The sequence below is a fragment of the Rhinoderma darwinii genome, chromosome 11, assembly GCF_050947455.1.
Source record: "Rhinoderma darwinii isolate aRhiDar2 chromosome 11, aRhiDar2.hap1, whole genome shotgun sequence".
Lineage (NCBI taxonomy): Eukaryota > Metazoa > Chordata > Amphibia > Anura > Rhinodermatidae > Rhinoderma > Rhinoderma darwinii.
Window position 1 is genome coordinate 14,759,377 of NC_134697.1, and position 19,428 is coordinate 14,778,804.

General features: G+C 42.8%; 1 long non-coding RNA gene across 3 annotated transcripts in view; it reads right to left on the reverse strand.

The window, feature by feature from the left end:
* Positions 1-4,939: 4,939 nt before the first annotated feature.
* The window catches only part of LOC142664088 (uncharacterized), a 55,411-nt gene continuing 40,922 nt past the window's right edge, over positions 4,940-19,428 (reverse strand). For all 3 annotated transcript variants that reach the window (XR_012851185.1, XR_012851187.1, XR_012851186.1), the window contains 2 exons: positions 19,158-19,314; positions 4,940-7,057 (listed from right to left, as the gene is read on the reverse strand). This is a non-coding gene — a long non-coding RNA (uncharacterized LOC142664088). The remainder of the gene's footprint in view (positions 7,058-19,157; positions 19,315-19,428) is intronic.

Sequence of the window (19,428 nt, forward strand, 5' to 3'; positions counted from 1 at the left end):
GTCTCTAAAGACATGCTTCTGGTGATTGGCTGTCACTATGGAGATTTAGGCTGCTACATTTCCTATCGTTTCAAGAGATGTGCCTTAGCAGTCATGTGCGTTCCATGTCTTTCATATACATTAAAACCCACCAAAAGAAGCCGCCTCTATACACTGTAAGGCACATAAGTAACTAAGGCTGTCATGACTTCATTAGCGTCCGCGATGCTGGATTAGCCCTGTTCTGCACCGCTAGCTGCCCATTATTTAAAGGGTATGACGATACTGAAATTAAGAAATTTACAACATAATACATAATGCATATTAGGAGACTACGGCATCGCACAGTGTAATATATAATAGATCACAGGGCTGAAATGCCGTATTGGTGTGAAAAATAAATAGCACAATATGTATTGAGTATAAGAGTGGCTAAAAATTGTCTGAAAGGAATAAAACATCAGAAAGTGATATGTAAAATAAAGTTAATAAAATATGAACTGAGGTTTACTGCTGGAGAAATATTTTTCAATCTTAGTTGTTTTTGTTTTATTATTCTCTTTTGAGTAGGTTTTTGTCATGATATTGCTTGCTTTTATCTTCCGCGGTGCTCGGCATTATATCATTGTACACTGACAGTATACAAACTGGTATAGAGGGTAGAGAGGGTCTCGTGCTTCGGTTGACGTCAATGTATGTTATGTAGCATATCCCCCTGAGTGTCGTGACTTAAAAGAAATCTTTGAAAAGTGATCCTATAGAAATTCAAGAAAGTCCTTTCCGTGATTTCCTCGCTGCAGGGGAATGGCGGACATATTGCAGTAAATGTGAGTGACAAATCCAAATATCCACACAAGTCTGCAGGGGGTGATTGGTCCATAGCCAACAGAAGGTCCAAAAAATTATCCATGAAGCCAGGCTACATACCAACTTTTTGTTACTTGTACATGCGACTTTCATGGGACCGTAGAGTGAAAAATAACAGTAACTCTGAATTTGTTGTCTTTATTATGCAGAGTCAAGATTTGACCTGCCGCGCACCATAAAAAAAAATATCTGTGTATAGTCCCAGCCTTAGGGAATGTAAGGAAACAAACAAATGCCATGGGCATTTACAGGGCATTTACCCATAAAATAGAAATCATTCAACTTCGGTAGTAAGGCCTCATGCACACGAACGTGGTTTTGCATCCGCAATTCATCCGCAAAAGTGTGGATGAACTGCGAACCCATTCATTTCTATGGGCCCATACACATGACCGTGGTTTACACGGACCATGTAGGGCCGTAATTGAGGCCCGCAAAAATTCAGGACAAGTCATTTTACGGTCCGCAATTGTAGTCCAGCACCATTGAAATGAATGCACATCTTTTGTGTGCATGGTGAGATTGCGGATGGTCCGCGGATGACACTCCGTGGTCGTCCATGCCCGTAATCAAGGGCAGTGCACACGGATTACGCCGTGTGCATGAGGCCTAAGTTAAGAGCCAGAGGACACCTGCTATGGCAGCAGCTGACAGCACAAGACAACCTGAGTGCTGGCACAATGTTCACAAGAGTCATCCATCTGCTGATGAGTGGAAAAGGCAGGAACAGGCGACACTAAGTTAAGAATAGGGACCTTCTGCTGTCGGGACTCGGGAGTCTGTGAAGATCTGTCCAACAGGGTGTGAAGGGTCTATGGGAGACCAAAGTAGGCTTCGGTCTCCAACTCAAACACTCTGTTTATGTAGAAGCACAAGGAGATCAACCATCGGGGCCGCAGACTCTCAAGGTCCAGGGGGTTTCTTCATTATTTTCTGTGATGAATTGTCAGTAAAAGTAGCGCTGTCAAGAGTAATGTAACAGGATCCACTAAAAAAAAACAGCCACGCATGTTAGGTCTGTATACCTGGTGGATGTGGATATGAGTGAGTCTTGGTACTGCACTTCAGAAAGGTGCCCTGCTAAAAAGAATTGGGTTCTCTAACATCTTAGGTGTGCTTTGAAATAGAGAAAATTATCTGTGCTAGAATAGTGTATTCGAAAGAACCTGCACATTGGGAAAATATATTACATCATTATCAGTAATAAGTGACCAGAGGGGGATCACACTCTGATGATCAGCAGAATCAAGGAAAGCAGGGCTCGCTGGATTACTGCACCCAAGACAGTGCCACAGCTGTCCATATGTGGTACTACAGCTCAGTCGTAGTTCAGCCCTATTCCCTTGAATCACAGACACAGCCACATGGACATAGACCGCTTTGTGTCAGTTAATGCAGTGAAGGGGCCACTCTGCTCCAGATTGCTCCATAGCCCCTTCTTCCTGTTGATTGTGGGGGTACTGGGGACGGATCACCAATCACATGTTGATGGCCAATGTTTGAAAACTCCTTTACCTGCTATGATCAGTGACTTATATTGTCTCAGGCAGTCTGAAAGTCACCTCCTGACTCTTCAGAAACTGCTGCGTTGTCCCCCATTCTTTACATTGCAGCTATTTTTGTCTTTCCTCTATACTTTTTACTCATTTTGTATCCACTTTTGGCTTTGGCTCAAAAGACTGCATCAAAACGACATGTGTGAATTTAGCCTATAAGCAAAAGCCCATGTATAAAGTGTCAAATTAACCCCGAAAAGGAATGGGGGGGGGGGGTTTCTGGAAATCTGCTTTACATGTAACCCTGCTACCTACACAATATGGAGAAAATGAACAGGTGTCGGTGACATCACGATCAGGATAAACTGAAGCAGTCACCCAAAAATGATTAATGTGGAACCCTCGATGTTCATGATGCAATAGAAAAAAATCACCTACTGTGTAATTCTGGTTGGATAATTGGGCATATGAGAGAGCCAGAAAGATCAAGAGATCCAGCATATAGGTGTCATTTGTTGCAAAGACACTTGAAAATTGGATAAAATATATCTGGGAACTAACACTGTATTATATAACGGAGGAAAGGAGAAAGCGCCTAAATTTGAAATAATGTGTTTTTTGAAATATTTCGGTAATTCCTGTATCACATCTGTGTAGCAGATGGATTGCTTGACAGTAAAGATTTCTGAGAAATCTATAATTATTATGGGATCTATGTTATATAGTGATAGTGGAAGTCATTTTCTGTAACCCGTAGAGGGGCCACAGTATTCTCTAGTGACATTATAGTACATTTTAATAAAAGCATGTATGGCACATTTATAAAAAATATAATTTTATCATTATTTTTCCATCAGTGAAAAGGGTTGCAGATTATATCAGGCGCGTGCTATATTCTTGCACAATATTCCTTCTCACTCAATATAAGGGAATATCTTCTATATTTGATTTTCAATAATTAGATCTCAGTCCGTAAAAGCGAAATAATGTGTTTCACTTACGGGTCTGGGGCTGAATTTACTTTGGGATCTGGCCTGAGGGTGGAATTAATTTAGGACTCTGGTTTGAGGACTGAATTAATTTTTTTTTGGTGTGGTCTAGGTCTTGAATTTAGGGATCTGGTCTGGGGTCTGAGCTTATTTTGTGGTCTGGTCTGGGGTTTTAATTCATTTTGAGGTCTGGTCTGGGGTTTTGGAATATACCTTGCCCCGCTCCAGCCCTGTCCAATAGGATTCTCAATGGAGTTGGTGGAAGTGCCTGAAATTGCATGCGCCGATCGCACGGGTCTTGCTAATCAGAAAAATCGGCTGACCAGGCCAATCAGGGAATTGGTGGGCTAGTCAATCAGAGAACCCAGCTGGCCGGCCAATCAGAGAGCCCAGTCGTTCGGCCAATCACAGCACTAGTGCACTGACATCAGTGCCAGTTATTAGTTTCTTACACCTGGTTGCCATTTGACTACTAAATTGTTGGTAATAAATTCTGACCCGGCTTGTTCCTGACCATTCTTCTGGATTCCCCTTCAGCTATTTGTCTACAGTACCTGAACCTAGGATAGTCGGACCTCTCATTTTCCTGCTGATTTGTGATTTTTGGTTATATTCCTGGTATGACCCTTCCTCTGCTTCTAACTACGCTTTCCGTTCATCCTCTCGTTTGACATTTTTCATGATTGTCTTCTGGTGGACTCCCTTCAATCTGCCAGTCGATGACTATTCTGGGGACCTGGGGATCTCCTGCAGTCATGTTGGATGTTAGGGTATGTTCACACGGCAGCGTCCGTTACGGCTGAAATTACGGTGCTATTTTCAGGAGAAAACAGCACCGTAATGGCATGTGCAGGCGTCTTTCGCTGCGTCCATAACGGACGTAATTGGAGCTGTGTTTCCATGGAAAACGGCTCCATTTACGTCTGAAGAAGTGTCAGGCACTTCTTTGACGCGGGCGTCTTTTTTATGCGCCGCCTTTTGACAGCGGCGCGTAAAAAAAATTACCGTCGGCACAGAACATCGTAAAACCCATTCAAATGAATGGGCAGATGTTTGCCGACGCTTTTGAGCCGCATTTTCGGACGTAATTCGGGGCTAAAACGCCAGAATTACGTCCGTAAATAGTGTGTGTGAACCCAGCCTTATAGTTCACAGAATTTGTGTTCTGTTTTTTTTTTTACTGTGACTGAGCCAGCTTTGTTTTGATCAGAATTGGGCTTAGATGAGCATTCAGGAGAAGACAGGAGAGGCTAGAGAGTGAGCCATCAGAGACTGACGGAATTGACACGGAACGGCACTGAGCAGCTTTCTATGTACTTGATTACATGCAAGCAACAAAAGAGAAATGCTGAATTTTTTTAAATAAAAAAACAATTGAAAAAATGTTTTTAGCTTAAAATAAATAAAATGCAATAACAAAAAAAAAAATCAAAGGTGTCCATAGCCTTTTTCATCTACTACCCTCAAATACAAAGCTGACGAGTGAGCTGCAGAAAACAGTAAATGTCAGCCTATACTGTGTGCTCGAGTGGCTAATGTGATAACGTAATATTTTAAGATTTATTTTTTTAGATGAATAATAACATAAAAACAAAGAAACACCCAAAATATTGAAAACATTTTTTATTATAATAATAATCTGCCATTTGTTGAATTTTTGGGACATTTTGGAACAAAAGTCTGGCACATTTTGCTTTTTAATAAATATGTGTTTTCTTTCACATAATGTACTTTATATTTTAATAGTTTATTTTTAAAAAAAAATTCATAAAGAATTCTGATGTGGGTTTTTTTTTTTACAGCATTTTTGGCACTTCCTCAATTACTTTACAGTAAAAGTACAAACACAAAAAAAAACATGCATTAATACATGTTTTTTATGTGTTTTTACTTCTAATATGTAAATTATGCACAGGAAGAGAGTAGAAAAATGCATCTACAAGACAAAAAATGCACTTTCACGCGTAAAGTATTTTTAGAACCGATTCTGCACTAAAAATATGCAACAATGACAGTAAAATGCAAATAAATGGATTGTACAAAACCTCATCCATAGACCCCCTTTCACCCAGTGTATACCTAAAGATTATGCTTTTGGCATAGGACAGGCCGGTATGCATTGGTATTTTTTTGCTGTATAGAATAGCATAGATGAATATGCTATTCTATACAGTGGGGAATACAGTAAAACAAATTACTAATGAGACTGTGTCTATTCAGAGAACATGTCCTCGTCCACCTGTCCTTTATAGATTTATAAAAACGTTGTCGAATTTACGCGACTTCTATATAAAGCACCAGAAGTGATTCTACAAGTTACGTATTAGGACATAGCCTTTTTATATATAAGGATAAGGAATATTCACTTAAATGGTTCTGGGTCATCACACAGTAACGCACAAAGGGAACATTTGAGCATATTTAAAGAGGTTGTCTCAAGATGAAAAGTTATCTTCTAACCATAGAATAGGTGATAACATGCTGATCGGTGAGGGTCCAACTGCTGGGACCCCCACCGATCACGAGAACAGGGGTCCCGTTCCTCGTCGCGCATGCGCACTGCCACTCCATTCACTGTCTTTGGGACTGCCGGAGATAGTTGAATACAGTGCTCGGCTATCCTTGGCAGTGCCATAGAGAATGAATGGAGTAGTAGTGCGCTATCGCGACTTGCCGCTCAATTCATTCGGAGGAACGGTACACACGTTCTGGTGATCGGTGGGGGTCCCAGCGGTCGGACCCCCACCGATCAGCCTGATCAGCAACCTGTGGTTTGGAGATAAATTCTAATCTTAAGACAACCCTTTTAACTATAATGAAAGTTCATCATTTTTGGATTCATTATTTTGTGATTTTTCGAAAGAAGGATCAGCATGTTGAAATCTTTTGTTCTCACGGTAGATAAAGAGGTGTCTGGTATTGAGTACACATGCAAGCTCGGCTCGGTCCACCCGAGTGTACATGTGTCCAAACGGGGTTGGTGGAACAACTATTGGCCTAATGCTATCCAAGGTGTATGGCCACCTTAAGAAGGCAGTAACTTTTTCATGTGGGTGGATTGGGTGTCGGATAACTTAAATAAATGTAGTAATAATTCAAAAATTGTGTCATGTGTTTACTCAGGTTCCATTTGTCTAGTATTGAATTTTGTTTAAACATCAGAAACCATTCGCTATGACAAATACACAATAACAGGGGAAGGGCCACATACTTTTTCACACCACTTTACTATCACATCTAAAACTTTATTACAGCTTTACAATTTCATTTTTCTACACGGTAAAACCTGAATTTATTTTACATTTATTTTCCTTTTATAGCTGACAGTTATATATGATTTATTTTGTTAGTAACCATGCATTAGAGCTTTGTTAAATGGCTTAATCATTTACCTGTCATTGGGGCCGACCGTGCAGAGCAAAACTAAGACATTCAATGCACTGACATGTTCTGAAGGCTTAGCTTTGTTGCCTTGGTGTTTACATTAATTTAATTTTCTTTCCGTGCTAGTATTTTTATGTTTTTTTTTTTCACTGTACACATTTAAGCTGCTTCTTTGCTTCGGTATGACCGCTCAACTCTTCACACTCCGATCACTTGTTCACCCTCTGACTGCATTGCTGTTTCTATGGAAACAAGCCATGACTCAAGAGGTCATTTAGGTCCTCCTGACCACCATACTTACACAGGATGCGGAACGCAATTGGCTGCTACTTTACTTTGTTTCTATGGGGACAAGAGTTTAAAGAACTGCATAAAACACACGCAAAAAATTAGAGGCAGAGTTCAATTGCAATTCTTTTTTAGATATTATATTGTTTTAGTACATAAAGAAAACTTGTTCTGCAAAACTATAAAGTTATATGCCAAATATATAGCGTAAAGGGAGTATAAAATATAGCAGAAATTGAAATAAATTCACAAGAGCCGGTACTACATTTTATCCAGAAGTTGCTATTTTTTGGGCTTTAGAGGAGTTGGCTATTTTGTGCACTCAGAAGTATTTTCTGGGAATGGTTTAGGTTTTCTGCTGAAACTTTCTTATATACTCTTTTTCTGACTGTTCTTGAGACAAGATCTCCGTAACGGCGCTGTATGAGGATGTGTGTGCGTTTTGTTTGTTCATACGCTGCCTGCATTGTAGTCTAAATACAATGTACAGCCAATAGATTACGGTGTGTGTAAATAAATACATACTGTAGACATCCATACAGAACATTCACCTATACCTTGGCTTGAAGACCACATTGAGGAAAATTTATTCGAAAATTTCAGCACTTTATACTGTGAAATAGATAAAACCTATTCTTAAAGAGGCTCTGTCACCACATTATAAGTGGCCTATATTGTACATGATGTGATCGGCGCTGTAATGTAGATTACAGCAGTGTTTTTTATTTAGAAAAACGATAATTTTTGACGGAGTTATGACCTATATTAGCTTTATGCTAATGAGTTTCTTAATGACCAACTGGGCGTGTTTTACTTTTTGACCAAGTGGGCGTTGTGGAGAGAAGTGTATGACGCTGGCCAATCAGCGTCATACACTTCTCTCCATTCATTTACTCTGCACATAGCGATATAGCTATATCGCTATGTGCAGCCACATACACAAACACTAACATTACTGCACTGTCCTGACAATGAATAGACATTACCTCCAGCCAGAACGGGATGTGTATTCAGAATCCTGACCACTTCTGTAGCGTCTCTGTGATTTACAGCATAGCAGGCGTAGTCTCGCGAGATTACGCTGTAAGCTGTCATTTACAGAGAGATCTCGCTGTGCTGTGTTGTAAATCACAGAGAAGTTGTGTAAAGGATCTGCCAGGCACAGCGGGGTTAACTCCCAGAACTAATCAGTCAGCACCTGAGAATACATCTCTGAGACTGACTCCTGCTTCCACCATTCAGGCTGGCAGGCTTAGGAGTGGGAGAGCCTATCGTAACCTGGCCAGACTCAGCTAGCTCCCGCCCTCGGTCTATTTAAGCCTGCACTTCCTGTCCCTCGGTGCTTGTTATTGCTTTTGTTTCTTTCCTTGTGGTTCCTGGCCCAGCTACAGCTCCTGCTATTTTTGATCCTGCTCCATACCGACCCTGGCTTACCGACTACTCTTCTGCTTTTCGTTTTGTACCTCGCACACTCCTGGCTTGACTCGGCTCGTTCACCACTCTGGTTGCTCACGGTGTTGCCGTGGGCAACGGCCCCTTTTCCTTGCTTGTGTTCCTTGTATGTTTGTCGTGTTTGTCGTGCACTTACTGAGCGCAGGGACCGCCGCCCAGTTGTACCCCGTCGCCTAGGGCGGGTCGTTGCAAGTAGGCAGGGACAGAGTGGCGGGTAGATTAGGGCTCACTTGTCCGTCTCCCTACCCCCTGCCATTACATAATAACAAGCCCATACCTAGTCTACCCCTGGTCCCTGACACCACTATGGATCCCCGTGAGACCCTGGCTCAGCAAATGCAGGGTCTCTCCCTACAGGTCCAGGCCCTGGCTCAGAGGGTCAACCAGCCTGATGCTACCCTGGTAGTTCCCCGCACCGCACCTCTTGAACCCCACCTCAAGCTGCCCGACCGGTTCTCAGGGGACCGGAGGACTTTTCTCTCCTTTCGGGAGAGTTGTAGGCTTTACTTTCGTTTAAAGCCTCATTCCTCAGGTTCTGAGAGCCAGCGGGTGGGTATAATTATGTCCCGGCTCCAGGAAGGGCCCCAAGAGTGGGCCTTCTCCTTGGCTCCTGACGCCCCTGAACTTTCCTCCGTTGATTGTTTCTTTTCTGCTCTCGGACTTATTTATGACGAGACTGACAGGACTGCCTTTGCCGAGAGTCAGCTGGTGACCTTAAGTCAGGGTAAGAGACCTGTTGAGGAGTATTGCTCTGACTTTCGGAAGTGGTGCGTAGCTTCTCGGTGGAATGACCCTGCCTTAAGGTGCCAGTTTAGGTTGGGTCTGTCGAATGCCCTGAAAGACCTGCTAGTTAGCTATCCCTCTTCTGACTCCCTAGACCAGGTTATGGCTTTAGCGATACGACTTGACCGACGTCTCAGGGAACGACAACGTGAACGTTTATGTGTTTTCTCCTCCGACTCCCCCATGATGCCTCCCGAAGCTCCGTTGCTTCGTTCCTCCCCGAAAGATTCAGAGATACCTATGCAACTCAGGGCCTCCGTGTCCCCCCAACAACGTAGAGAATTCCGCAGGAAGAATGGTCTCTGCTTCTACTGTGGGGACGACAAGCATCAAGTGAACAACTGTCCTAAGCGTAAGGTTGCAGCCAGAGAACTTCCGCGTCTAAGTGATCATCGGGGAGGTCACTTGGGCGCACAGGTATTTCCCGTAAATATGAAACGTACTAAGATCTTGCTTCCCTTTCAGGTCTCTTTTGGTGGTAGGTCTGCTACCGGCAGTGCTTTCGTGGATTCAGGGTCCTCTACTAATATCATGTCTGTGGAATTTGCTATGTCCCTTGCTATGCCTCTTATTGATTTGCCTAAACCTGTCCCGGTAGTGGGTATCGACGCCACTCCTCTTGCTAATGGTTATTTTACACAGCATACCCCTGTTTTTGAACTCCTTGTTGGCTCCATGCATTTGGAGCAATGCTCTGTACTGTTGTTGCAGGGATTATCGTACGATTTGGTTCTAGGTCTTCCCTGGTTGCAGTTGCATAATCCTACGTTTGACTGGAATACTGGGGAGCTAACCAAATGGGGTAATGAATGTTGTACGTCATGTTTTTCTGTTAATTCTATTTCTCCCCCTAAGGAGGCGAATACGCTACCCGAGTTTGTTCAGGACTTCGCTGATGTTTTCTCTAGGGAGGCCTCCGAAGTGTTACCTCCTCATAGAGAATACGATTGCGCTATCGAATTGGTACCAGGAGCTAAGCTTCCTAAGGGTAGGATATTTAATCTTTCTTGTCCCGAACGTGAAGCTATGAGAGTGTATATCCAGGAATCCCTGGCCAAGGGTTACATTCGTCCCTCTTCTTCTCCGGTAGGTGCTGGCTTCTTCTTCGTGGGGAAGAAGGATGGTGGTCTTAGGCCATGCATTGACTACCGCAGCCTGAATAAGGTCACGGTAAGGAACCAGTATCCCCTTCCTTTGATTCCTGATCTCTTTAATCAGGTTCAGGGGGCCCAATGGTTTTCTAAATTGGATCTACGGGGGGCGTATAACCTTATTCGCATCAAAGAGGGGGATGAGTGGAAGACTGCGTTTAACACGCCCGAAGGCCATTTCGAATACCTCGTCATGCCCTTTGGGTTGTGTAATGCCCCTGCGGTCTTCCAGAATTTCATAAATGAGATTTTGAGAAATTACCTGGGGATTTTTCTGGTAGTGTACCTTGATGACATACTGGTGTTTTCCAAGGACTGGTCCTCCCACGTGGAGCATGTCAGGAAGGTGCTCCAGGTCCTTCGGGAAAATAAACTGTTTGCCAAAACCGAAAAATGTGTGTTTGGGGTACAGGAGATTCCATTTTTGGGTCAAATCCTCACTCCTCATGAATTCCGCATGGACCCCGCCAAGGTTCAGGCTGTGGCGGAATGGGTCCAACCTGCCTCCCTGAAGGCGTTACAGTGTTTTTTGGGGTTTGCAAATTATTACAGGAGATTTATTGCTAACTTCTCGGTCATCGCTAAGCCCCTTACGGACCTCACTCGCAAAGGTGCTGATCTCCTCCACTGGCCTCCTGAGGCTGTCCAGGCTTTTGAGGTCCTTAAGAAGTGCTTTGTCTCGGCCCCGGTGCTGGTTCAGCCCAACCAAATGGAGCCATTTATCGTGGAAGTTGACGCATCTGAGGTGGGAGTGGGGGCTGTCTTGTCCCAGGGTACCAGGTCCCTCACCCATCTACGCCCCTGTGCCTACTTCTCCAGGAAGTTTTCGCCAAATGAAAGTAACTATGATATTGGCAACCGCGAACTCTTAGCCATTAAATGGGCATTTGAAGAGTGGCGCCACTTCCTGGAGGGGGCTAGGCACCAGGTAACGGTCCTTACCGACCACAAGAATCTGGTTTTCCTAGAATCTGCCCGGAGGCTAAACCCGAGACAAGCTCGATGGGCGTTATTTTTTACCAGATTCAATTTTTTGGTTACCTATAGGGCTGGGTCTAAAAATATTAAGGCTGATGCACTGTCGCGCAGCTTCATGGCCAGCCCTCCTTCGGAGGAAGATCCTGCTTGTATTTTGCCTCCAGGTATAATCATTTCCTCGATCGATTCTGATTTAGTCTCTGAAATTGCTGCTGATCAAGGTGCAGCTCCCGGGAACCTTCCTGAGAACAAGCTGTTTGTTCCCCTGCAATTCCGGCTAAGGGTACTTAGGGAAAATCATGACTCCGCACTATCTGGCCATCCAGGCATCCTGGGTACCAAACACCTCATTACCAGAAATTATTGGTGGCCTGGGTTGCCTAAAGACGTTAAGGCCTACGTCGCCGCTTGTGAGGTTTGTGCTAGGTCCAAGACTCCCAGGTCCCGACCAGCGGGCTTACTGCGTTCGTTGCCCATTCCCCAGAGACCTTGGACACATATCTCCATGGATTTTATCACCGATTTGCCTCCATCCCAAGGCAAGTCGGTGGTGTGGGTGATGGTGGACCGCTTCAGTAAGATGTGCCACTTTGTGCCCCTCAAGAAACTACCCAACGCCAAAACGTTGGCTACCTTGTTTGTCAAACACATCCTGCGTCTCCATGGGGTCCCTGTCAATATTGTTTCGGATAGAGGGGTACAATTTGTTTCATTGTTTTGGAGAGCCTTCTGTATGAAGTTGGGGATTGATCTGTCCTTCTCCTCTGCCTTCCATCCTGAAACCAATGGCCAAACGGAGAGGACTAATCAGTCTCTAGAACAATACTTAAGGTGTTTTGTCTCTGACTGTCAATTTGATTGGGTCTCTTTCATTCCCCTCGCCGAATTTTCCATTAATAACCGGGTCAGTAACTCGTCAGGGGTCTCTCCTTTTTTTTGTAATTTTGGGTTTAATCCACGGTTCTCCTCCGTTTCACCTGGTAGTTCCAACAATCCTGAGGTAGAGGTCGTTCATCGGGAACTGTGCACAGTCTGGGCCCAGGTTCAGAAAAACCTAGAGGTGTCCCAGAGCGTACAAAAAACTCAGGCTGATAAGAAACGTTCTGCTAACCCCCTGTTTATGGTCGGGGATCTGGTGTGGTTGTCGTCTAGGAACTTGCGTCTCAAGGTTCCGTCCAAGAAGTTTGCTCCCCGGTTTATTGGGCCGTATAAGGTCATTGAGGTCCTCAATCCTGTCTCCTTCCGGCTGGAGTTACCCCCGTCTTTTCGGATACACGACGTGTTTCATGCCTCCCTCCTCAAACGCTGCTCCCCGTCCTTGGCTCCCTCGAGGAGACCTCCTGTTCCCATCCTCACCCCGGAGGGGGTGGAATTCGAGGTGGCCAGGATTGTGGACAGCAAGATGGTCCAAGGCTCCCTCCAGTACCTGGTCCATTGGAGAGGATACGGGCCCGAGGAGAGGACTTGGGTACCCGCCCGGGATGTTCACGCTGGGGTATTGGTCAGGAGGTTCCACCTGCGTTTCCCCAGTAAGCCAGGTCCACTTAGAAAGGGTCCGGTGGCCCCTCATAAAAGGGGGGGTACTGTAAAGGATCTGCCAGGCACAGCGGGGTTAACTCCCAGAACTAATCAGTCAGCACCTGAGAATACATCCCTGAGACTGACTCCTGCTTCCACCATTCAGGCTGGCAGGCTTAGGAGTGGGAGAGCCTATCGTAACCTGGCCAGACTCAGCTAGCTCCCGCCCTCGGTCTATTTAAGCCTGCACTTCCTGTCCCTCGGTGCTTGTTATTGCTTTTGTTTCTTTCCTTGTGGTTCCTGGCCCAGCTACAGCTCCTGCTATTTTTGATCCTGCTCCATACCGACCCTGGCTTACCGACTACTCTTCTGCTTTTCGTTTTGTACCTCGCACACTCCTGGCTTGACTCGGCTCGTTCACCACTCTGGTTGCTCACGGTGTTGCCGTGGGCAACGGCCCCTTTTCCTTGCTTGTGTTCCTTGTATGTTTGTCGTGTTTGTCGTGCACTTACTGAGCGCAGGGACCGCCGCCCAGTTGTACCCCGTCGCCTAGGGCGGGTCGTTGCAAGTAGGCAGGGACAGAGTGGCGGGTAGATTAGGGCTCACTTGTCCGTCTCCCTACCCCCTGCCATTACAAGTGGTCAGGATTCTGAATACACATCATGTCCTGGCTGGAGGTAATGTCTATTCATTGTCAGAACACTGCAGTAATGTTAGTGTTTGTGGCTGCACATAGCGATATAGCTATATCGCTATGTGCAGAGTAAATGAATGGAGAGAAGTGTATGACACTGATTGGTCAGTGTCATACACTTCTCTCCACAACGCCCACTTGGTCAAAAAGTAAAACACTCCCAGTTGGTCATTAAGAAACTCATTAGCATAAAGCTAATATAGGTCATAACTCCGTCAAAAATGATCGTTTTTCTAAATAAAAACCACTGCTGTAATCTACATTACAGCGCCGATCACATCATGTACAATATAGGCCACTTATAATGTGGTGACAGAGCCTCTTTAAGCCCCATTGACACAGCAATTCCATGTGCACAAAGGCAGACAGCAGTGCACGGGGTGGAGCACGATTGGTGGCAAGTGGTGGAGGTATACTATTGGCCCCCTTAACATGCTATAAGTTCTGCATATCTCTGAGTATTCTACTGTTGTCACAATCTCATCCATGCTTCTGGCTTTTTCCCGTAGATAATGTAAGTTTATTGGCAATTGCTTATCTTTTCCCATCCCTGCAGTGGCTGAAGGTTGCTCACTGCCTGTGACATGCATGCTGCTGCCCAGAGTTTAGTCTGCAGCCTCTCCTGTGCCTTAGACGTGCATCTATTGCTTTCCAGCTTTCTGCTCAAAATTTGATTTGATCGATATAACTTTACTTTTTGTTAGTTGTGATCTGGCCACATCTGCCTATGTGATGCCCGGACAAGGCCTAATGATAGTTGTACTTACCAGAGCTACTCCCTGCAGATAGTGATTTATACACATGTGGAGTAACTTTATGGCTCCTCTTGGGTATTTTTCTACGTTATATACGCTATAACTATGTCGGTATACACAATATCAAGCTATTATTGAGTCTGTGTTGCAAGGGCCCAGCGGCGGACCCATTTTATAAGCGTATCATTCTTTAGGTGTGGATTCTTAGTCTAGATGGATTGAGTATAGATAGCTTTATTTTCATCTAAGATGTCGATTTTACCTCTTAGGTCATATTGAAGAACAATTGTTGCAACATATTATATGTACTTATTGGTGTTTGCTTTTATCTATTTTTTTATTAATACAAACCTACAATTGATATCAGGTCTCTAAGTGATGCTTGAGTGCTGGTACTATTTTTTCCATTTTATGGACTTTCTCTTTAACTTTATTAGTTATGTAGGGCCTGCTGACATCTTACAGGCATGAGATATGAACAGCCATATGCTTCACTGAAATTATTATTACCCATAGAATTTCACTTTGAATATGCTTTAGAATATAGTGAATTTTGGTTAAAAATAAATAAATACTGAAACAGAACGTGAAATTATTATTAAAAAACACCATGTTAAATATGCAAAGACATTATTTTTTATCTACATATTCTGCTTTTTCTTGTGATATTGTTTTTCCACAATAAACCTTTTTACAGCTACAGTTAACACAAAGCTTTTCAATGCAATGAATCCCCCCCCCCCCCTATGGATTAGTAATGAGATAAAGGTCTATATTTATTAGAGGGTGATCAGCTTTACAATCTTATTGGAAGATGTTGAGCATAGTGTCCCCTTATGCGTTACCGTATGAAGTTCCTTTTATACTTCAGAAAATGCTGAAGAAAAGAGAGGACAGAACTTCTGCCGTGTACGGGCCCATAGACTTTCTATTTATCACCGCTACATCGGCCTTTCGTGATAAACCGGTCAGAAACCAAGTGGCTCAGCGCTCACCCGAGCGCTTCTGCCACTCCATTTTAGCGATCGGTGGGGGTCTCAGTGTTCAGACCCCCACCAATCAAAACTTCTGACATGTCACTATGACATGTCAGAAGTTTTGTGAAAGTTTAGTTACCCTTTAGTGTAAGTCCATACAGTGCTCACGCTTTGCCATACTGTGTACTCTGTTAAAAATTATGACATGAAGACTGGCACTGGGGGACCCGTGATTGTGGCTTTAAAGTGAATGTATCACCTTTAATTGTTTTTACTTATTAAATACTGAAACTGAACATACTCTTTTTTCTAATCTGTTTTTATTTTCTGATTGTATATTTTTTTTGTTATTCTATTTATTTTCTGTGCATGATATGGGGGAGAGATTTGCAGTTCAGAGATTAGTTTTACATGAGCCACATGGACATAGGGAAACTGAAGTCTGAAGACAACTCAATGGGGAGAATTTATTGCGACTGGCATTCCAACAGTAGCCCGCTGAAAAGAAATGCGTCAAATTTATTAAAAGGCTCACGCCTCTTAATACATTTGGTGCATTTTGGGCTGTCAGAGCAAGGAGCTGGCATTGATTTCTGCTATAATTTACACAAATTTCTGGTGTAAATTATAGTAAATTTGTCAACCCATGAAGGGCTCTGCCCCACCCACATGGCCCCGACTACATTTAAGAAAAGTGTTGAGAGCGGCGTAAAATTGAAAAAATGGCGCAAGCTGTTGAATAAATTTCCCCCATTGACTTTCACATGAGAGTTTTAAGTGCATGTTCTGTGCAGATGTTACTGTGATTGGATGGGGAGGAGGTGAGTTGTGTCCATCACCTAATGTCAATGATGGATCTTGTGTTACAGCATTACTTTTCATTGTAATTCTGCCTGTGATGATAATGAGATGACTGCTCAGAAGTGATCTCTATAGAACAGGAAGGGTCAGTCTATTAAGAATGGTGGATCCTGTGTTATCTATATATAGGTGCTACCTGTCAGTGTAATCCTGCCTGTGATGATAATGAGATAACTGCTGAGAAGTGATCTCTACAGAACAGCAAGGGTCAGTTTATTATGAATGGTGGGTCCTGTGTTAACTATATATAGAGTTGCTACCTGTCAGTGTAATCTTGCCTGTGATGATTATGAGATGACTGCTGGGAAGTGATCTCTATAGAACAGGAAGGATCAGTCTATTGTGAATAGCGGATCCTGTGTTATCTAAATATATGTGTTACCTGTTAGTGTAATTCTGCCTGTCATGATAATGAGATGACTGAGGAGAAGTGATCTACACAGAACAGGAAGGGTCAGTCTACTTTGACGCTCAGTGTCCAGAGTGAAAACGGCAGGATTTCAGGATTATTATATATTTAATATAGATAATGACATAGAAAATGTTAATCTAAAATATGTTTAAAATAAAAACTTGATTTAAATAATATGTCATTTTCTAACTAAACATTCCCCTCAAGGATGAATCTACGTTATCTGATTTCTATGTTAACAGCTTTGTCCCTATAGCCAAAAGTACAGATGCAGCTGAAAACAGCATGTGCTACCTCCTGGACACCCAGAGACAGTTCCAGAGGATAAATTATTATGTGTGTGATTGTGATACAATGTTGATTCAATTTCCTTTTTTGGAAACAATTCCTTGTTGCAGTGTACAGAGGGTGTTATGTGACAGCATGGCATCGGTCAGGTGTGTCGCTGAGCAGTTATGTTTTGTTAGAATAAGTCTCGGTGAGGACCACTTCACTTTGTCTTGCCTTTATCAAGCAAGAAGCAGGACAGTCTAAAGAGAGGGAAAGTATAATTGATCATTTCTTGATAAATCAATAAACTTTTTTGTGAGCTTTTTTCAGTTTTACAACAGGCTGGTGTCACAAGACATATTGTATTGTCATGTATGACCCTACAATTCCTGCAATAGTTGGTGCTAGGCAAATAGAAAAAGACATGCCATTGTGTTTTGTTTCATAGACAACAAAGTCACAGATTGAATGGAGATCTTAAATATCATGAAGACATGACCTTACTGGTTAAGACTATAAATGTTCATGGTATCTTTCCAATAGGTCTCCAGATGTTACTATATGTGCTCTACGAGAGCTCTCCCTGATCACTCGAGATTTCTACTTTGCCGCATTAAAGTTTGATGCTTTCAATGAAAAGACTCTCTTTATTTAGCTATTTTAGGAGGTCTAATCGATAGGTGTGTGCAGGCATCAATAAGGGCTTTAGGGCTCAGTATCACTGAGAATTGGAACCTATTAAATATTGACTTCTCTTTAGAGTCTTTAAGATTACAGTCGGCTAACTTCACATTAGCGCTCTGTAAATATTTTAACCAAATGTAGAAATTCTCTTCAACAAATCTATGTATTTTTTATTCATTAACCCATTAAAGACCAGGCCAATATGAGTTTTTTCATTTTAGTTTTTTCTTTCCTGCCTTCCAAAAGCCATAACGTTTTTATTTCTTCGTCGACATAGCCATATGAGGGCTTGTTTTTTGCGGGACAAGTTGTAGTTTTTCATGGCACCATTTATCGTACCTAATGTACTGGGAATCGGATTATTTTTTTATTTTTGGGGTGAAATGGGCAAAAAAACAGCGATTACACCATTTTTTGGGGGGTTATTACGCCGTTCATCAGACGGTAAAAAATACATATTCACGTTATTCTAAAGGTTGATACGATTACGGCAATACCAAACTTATATGTTTTGTTTTATGTTTTACCCCTTTTAAAAAAATAAAACAATTTGCTAAAAAAAAATGTTTTGTGTCGCCATGTTCTGAGAGCCATAACTTTTTTCTTTTTCCATCAATTTAGAAGTGTGAGGGCTTACATTTTGCGCGGGGACCTGTAGTTTTTATTGATATCATTTTGAGGTACATGCGACTTTTTGATCACTTTTTATTCCTTTTTTTTTAGAAGAGCAACAGTGACCAAAAAACAGCAATTTGCATGTTTTATATATTTTTTATTTTACGTTGTTCACGGAACCGGTTAAGCAATGCTATACTGTGACAGTTCGGATTTTTACGGACGCGGCGATACCTGTTCTGTTAACTTTTATTTTTTTTAACATTGCTTTCGTTTTTTGAACTTTTAATATGTTATTTTTTTTGGAACATTATAAAAATCTTTATTTAAATGTTTTTTACTTTTTTTTATTAGTCCCCCTAGGAGACTTGAAGCAGCGATATACTGAATATTAATGTATTGCAGTATATCGTGATTCTGACAGTCTCCGGATGTGGAGCTTCAAAGGAGCACAAAGATGGCAGACCTGGTGGCTTTTATTAGGCCTCCAGAACAACCACTGTAAACGGCCGATCATGCCGCGGGGGTTGGGGTGGGGCGCGATGGTGTGTTTGAGGCTGCGCCTCTCTGATTCTAACAATTTAAATGCCACGGTTGCGATTGACCGCGGCATTTAAGGTGTTGAATGGGCAGAACAAAGTGATCTTTGATTCCACCCGTTGCAGTGAGGTGTCGGCTGTGTTACCCGCTGAGTATGGAGCGAGCTCAGCTCCATACTTCCCCTTAACGGCTGCTGCGTACCAGTGCGTGACATGTCGTTGAGGGGTTAAATATACATTCAAGTCTCTTCGGCAGCAGCAAACTTTGCTACAGAATTCTTTCATCTGCGGTCACCACACCTGTTTTGGAATTTTGCGTGCCAGTCATAAATTTTACCTTCGAATCCTGATAAAGTTATTTTGGTTAACCTTTCAGATAGGTTTTAGTTTATCATTATGTTTTTCTCCTCTTTGTGCTGAATATTTTTCAACTGTAATCAGAGCAGTTTCTTATCTTTATCTCACCTGGTGTGATTTCTTGTAAACATCAGCGGTTTTAAAGCTGAAGAAAGCTGCATACCAAACTGTTCTCAGAGAATACAAAACACACATGGGAGCAGATTGGGTGTTTGTTCACATGGATGCCTTCCGTGTTTGCCAAATCAGTCAGAACTGAAACAAACTATAGCGATACGTGAATTTATAGTCACAGAAATCTAGAAATACTGGTTCTATGTGTGCAAATTTGGTTGACAAACTTTGTTACTTTGTACAATCACTCCATTCCAAACTATCA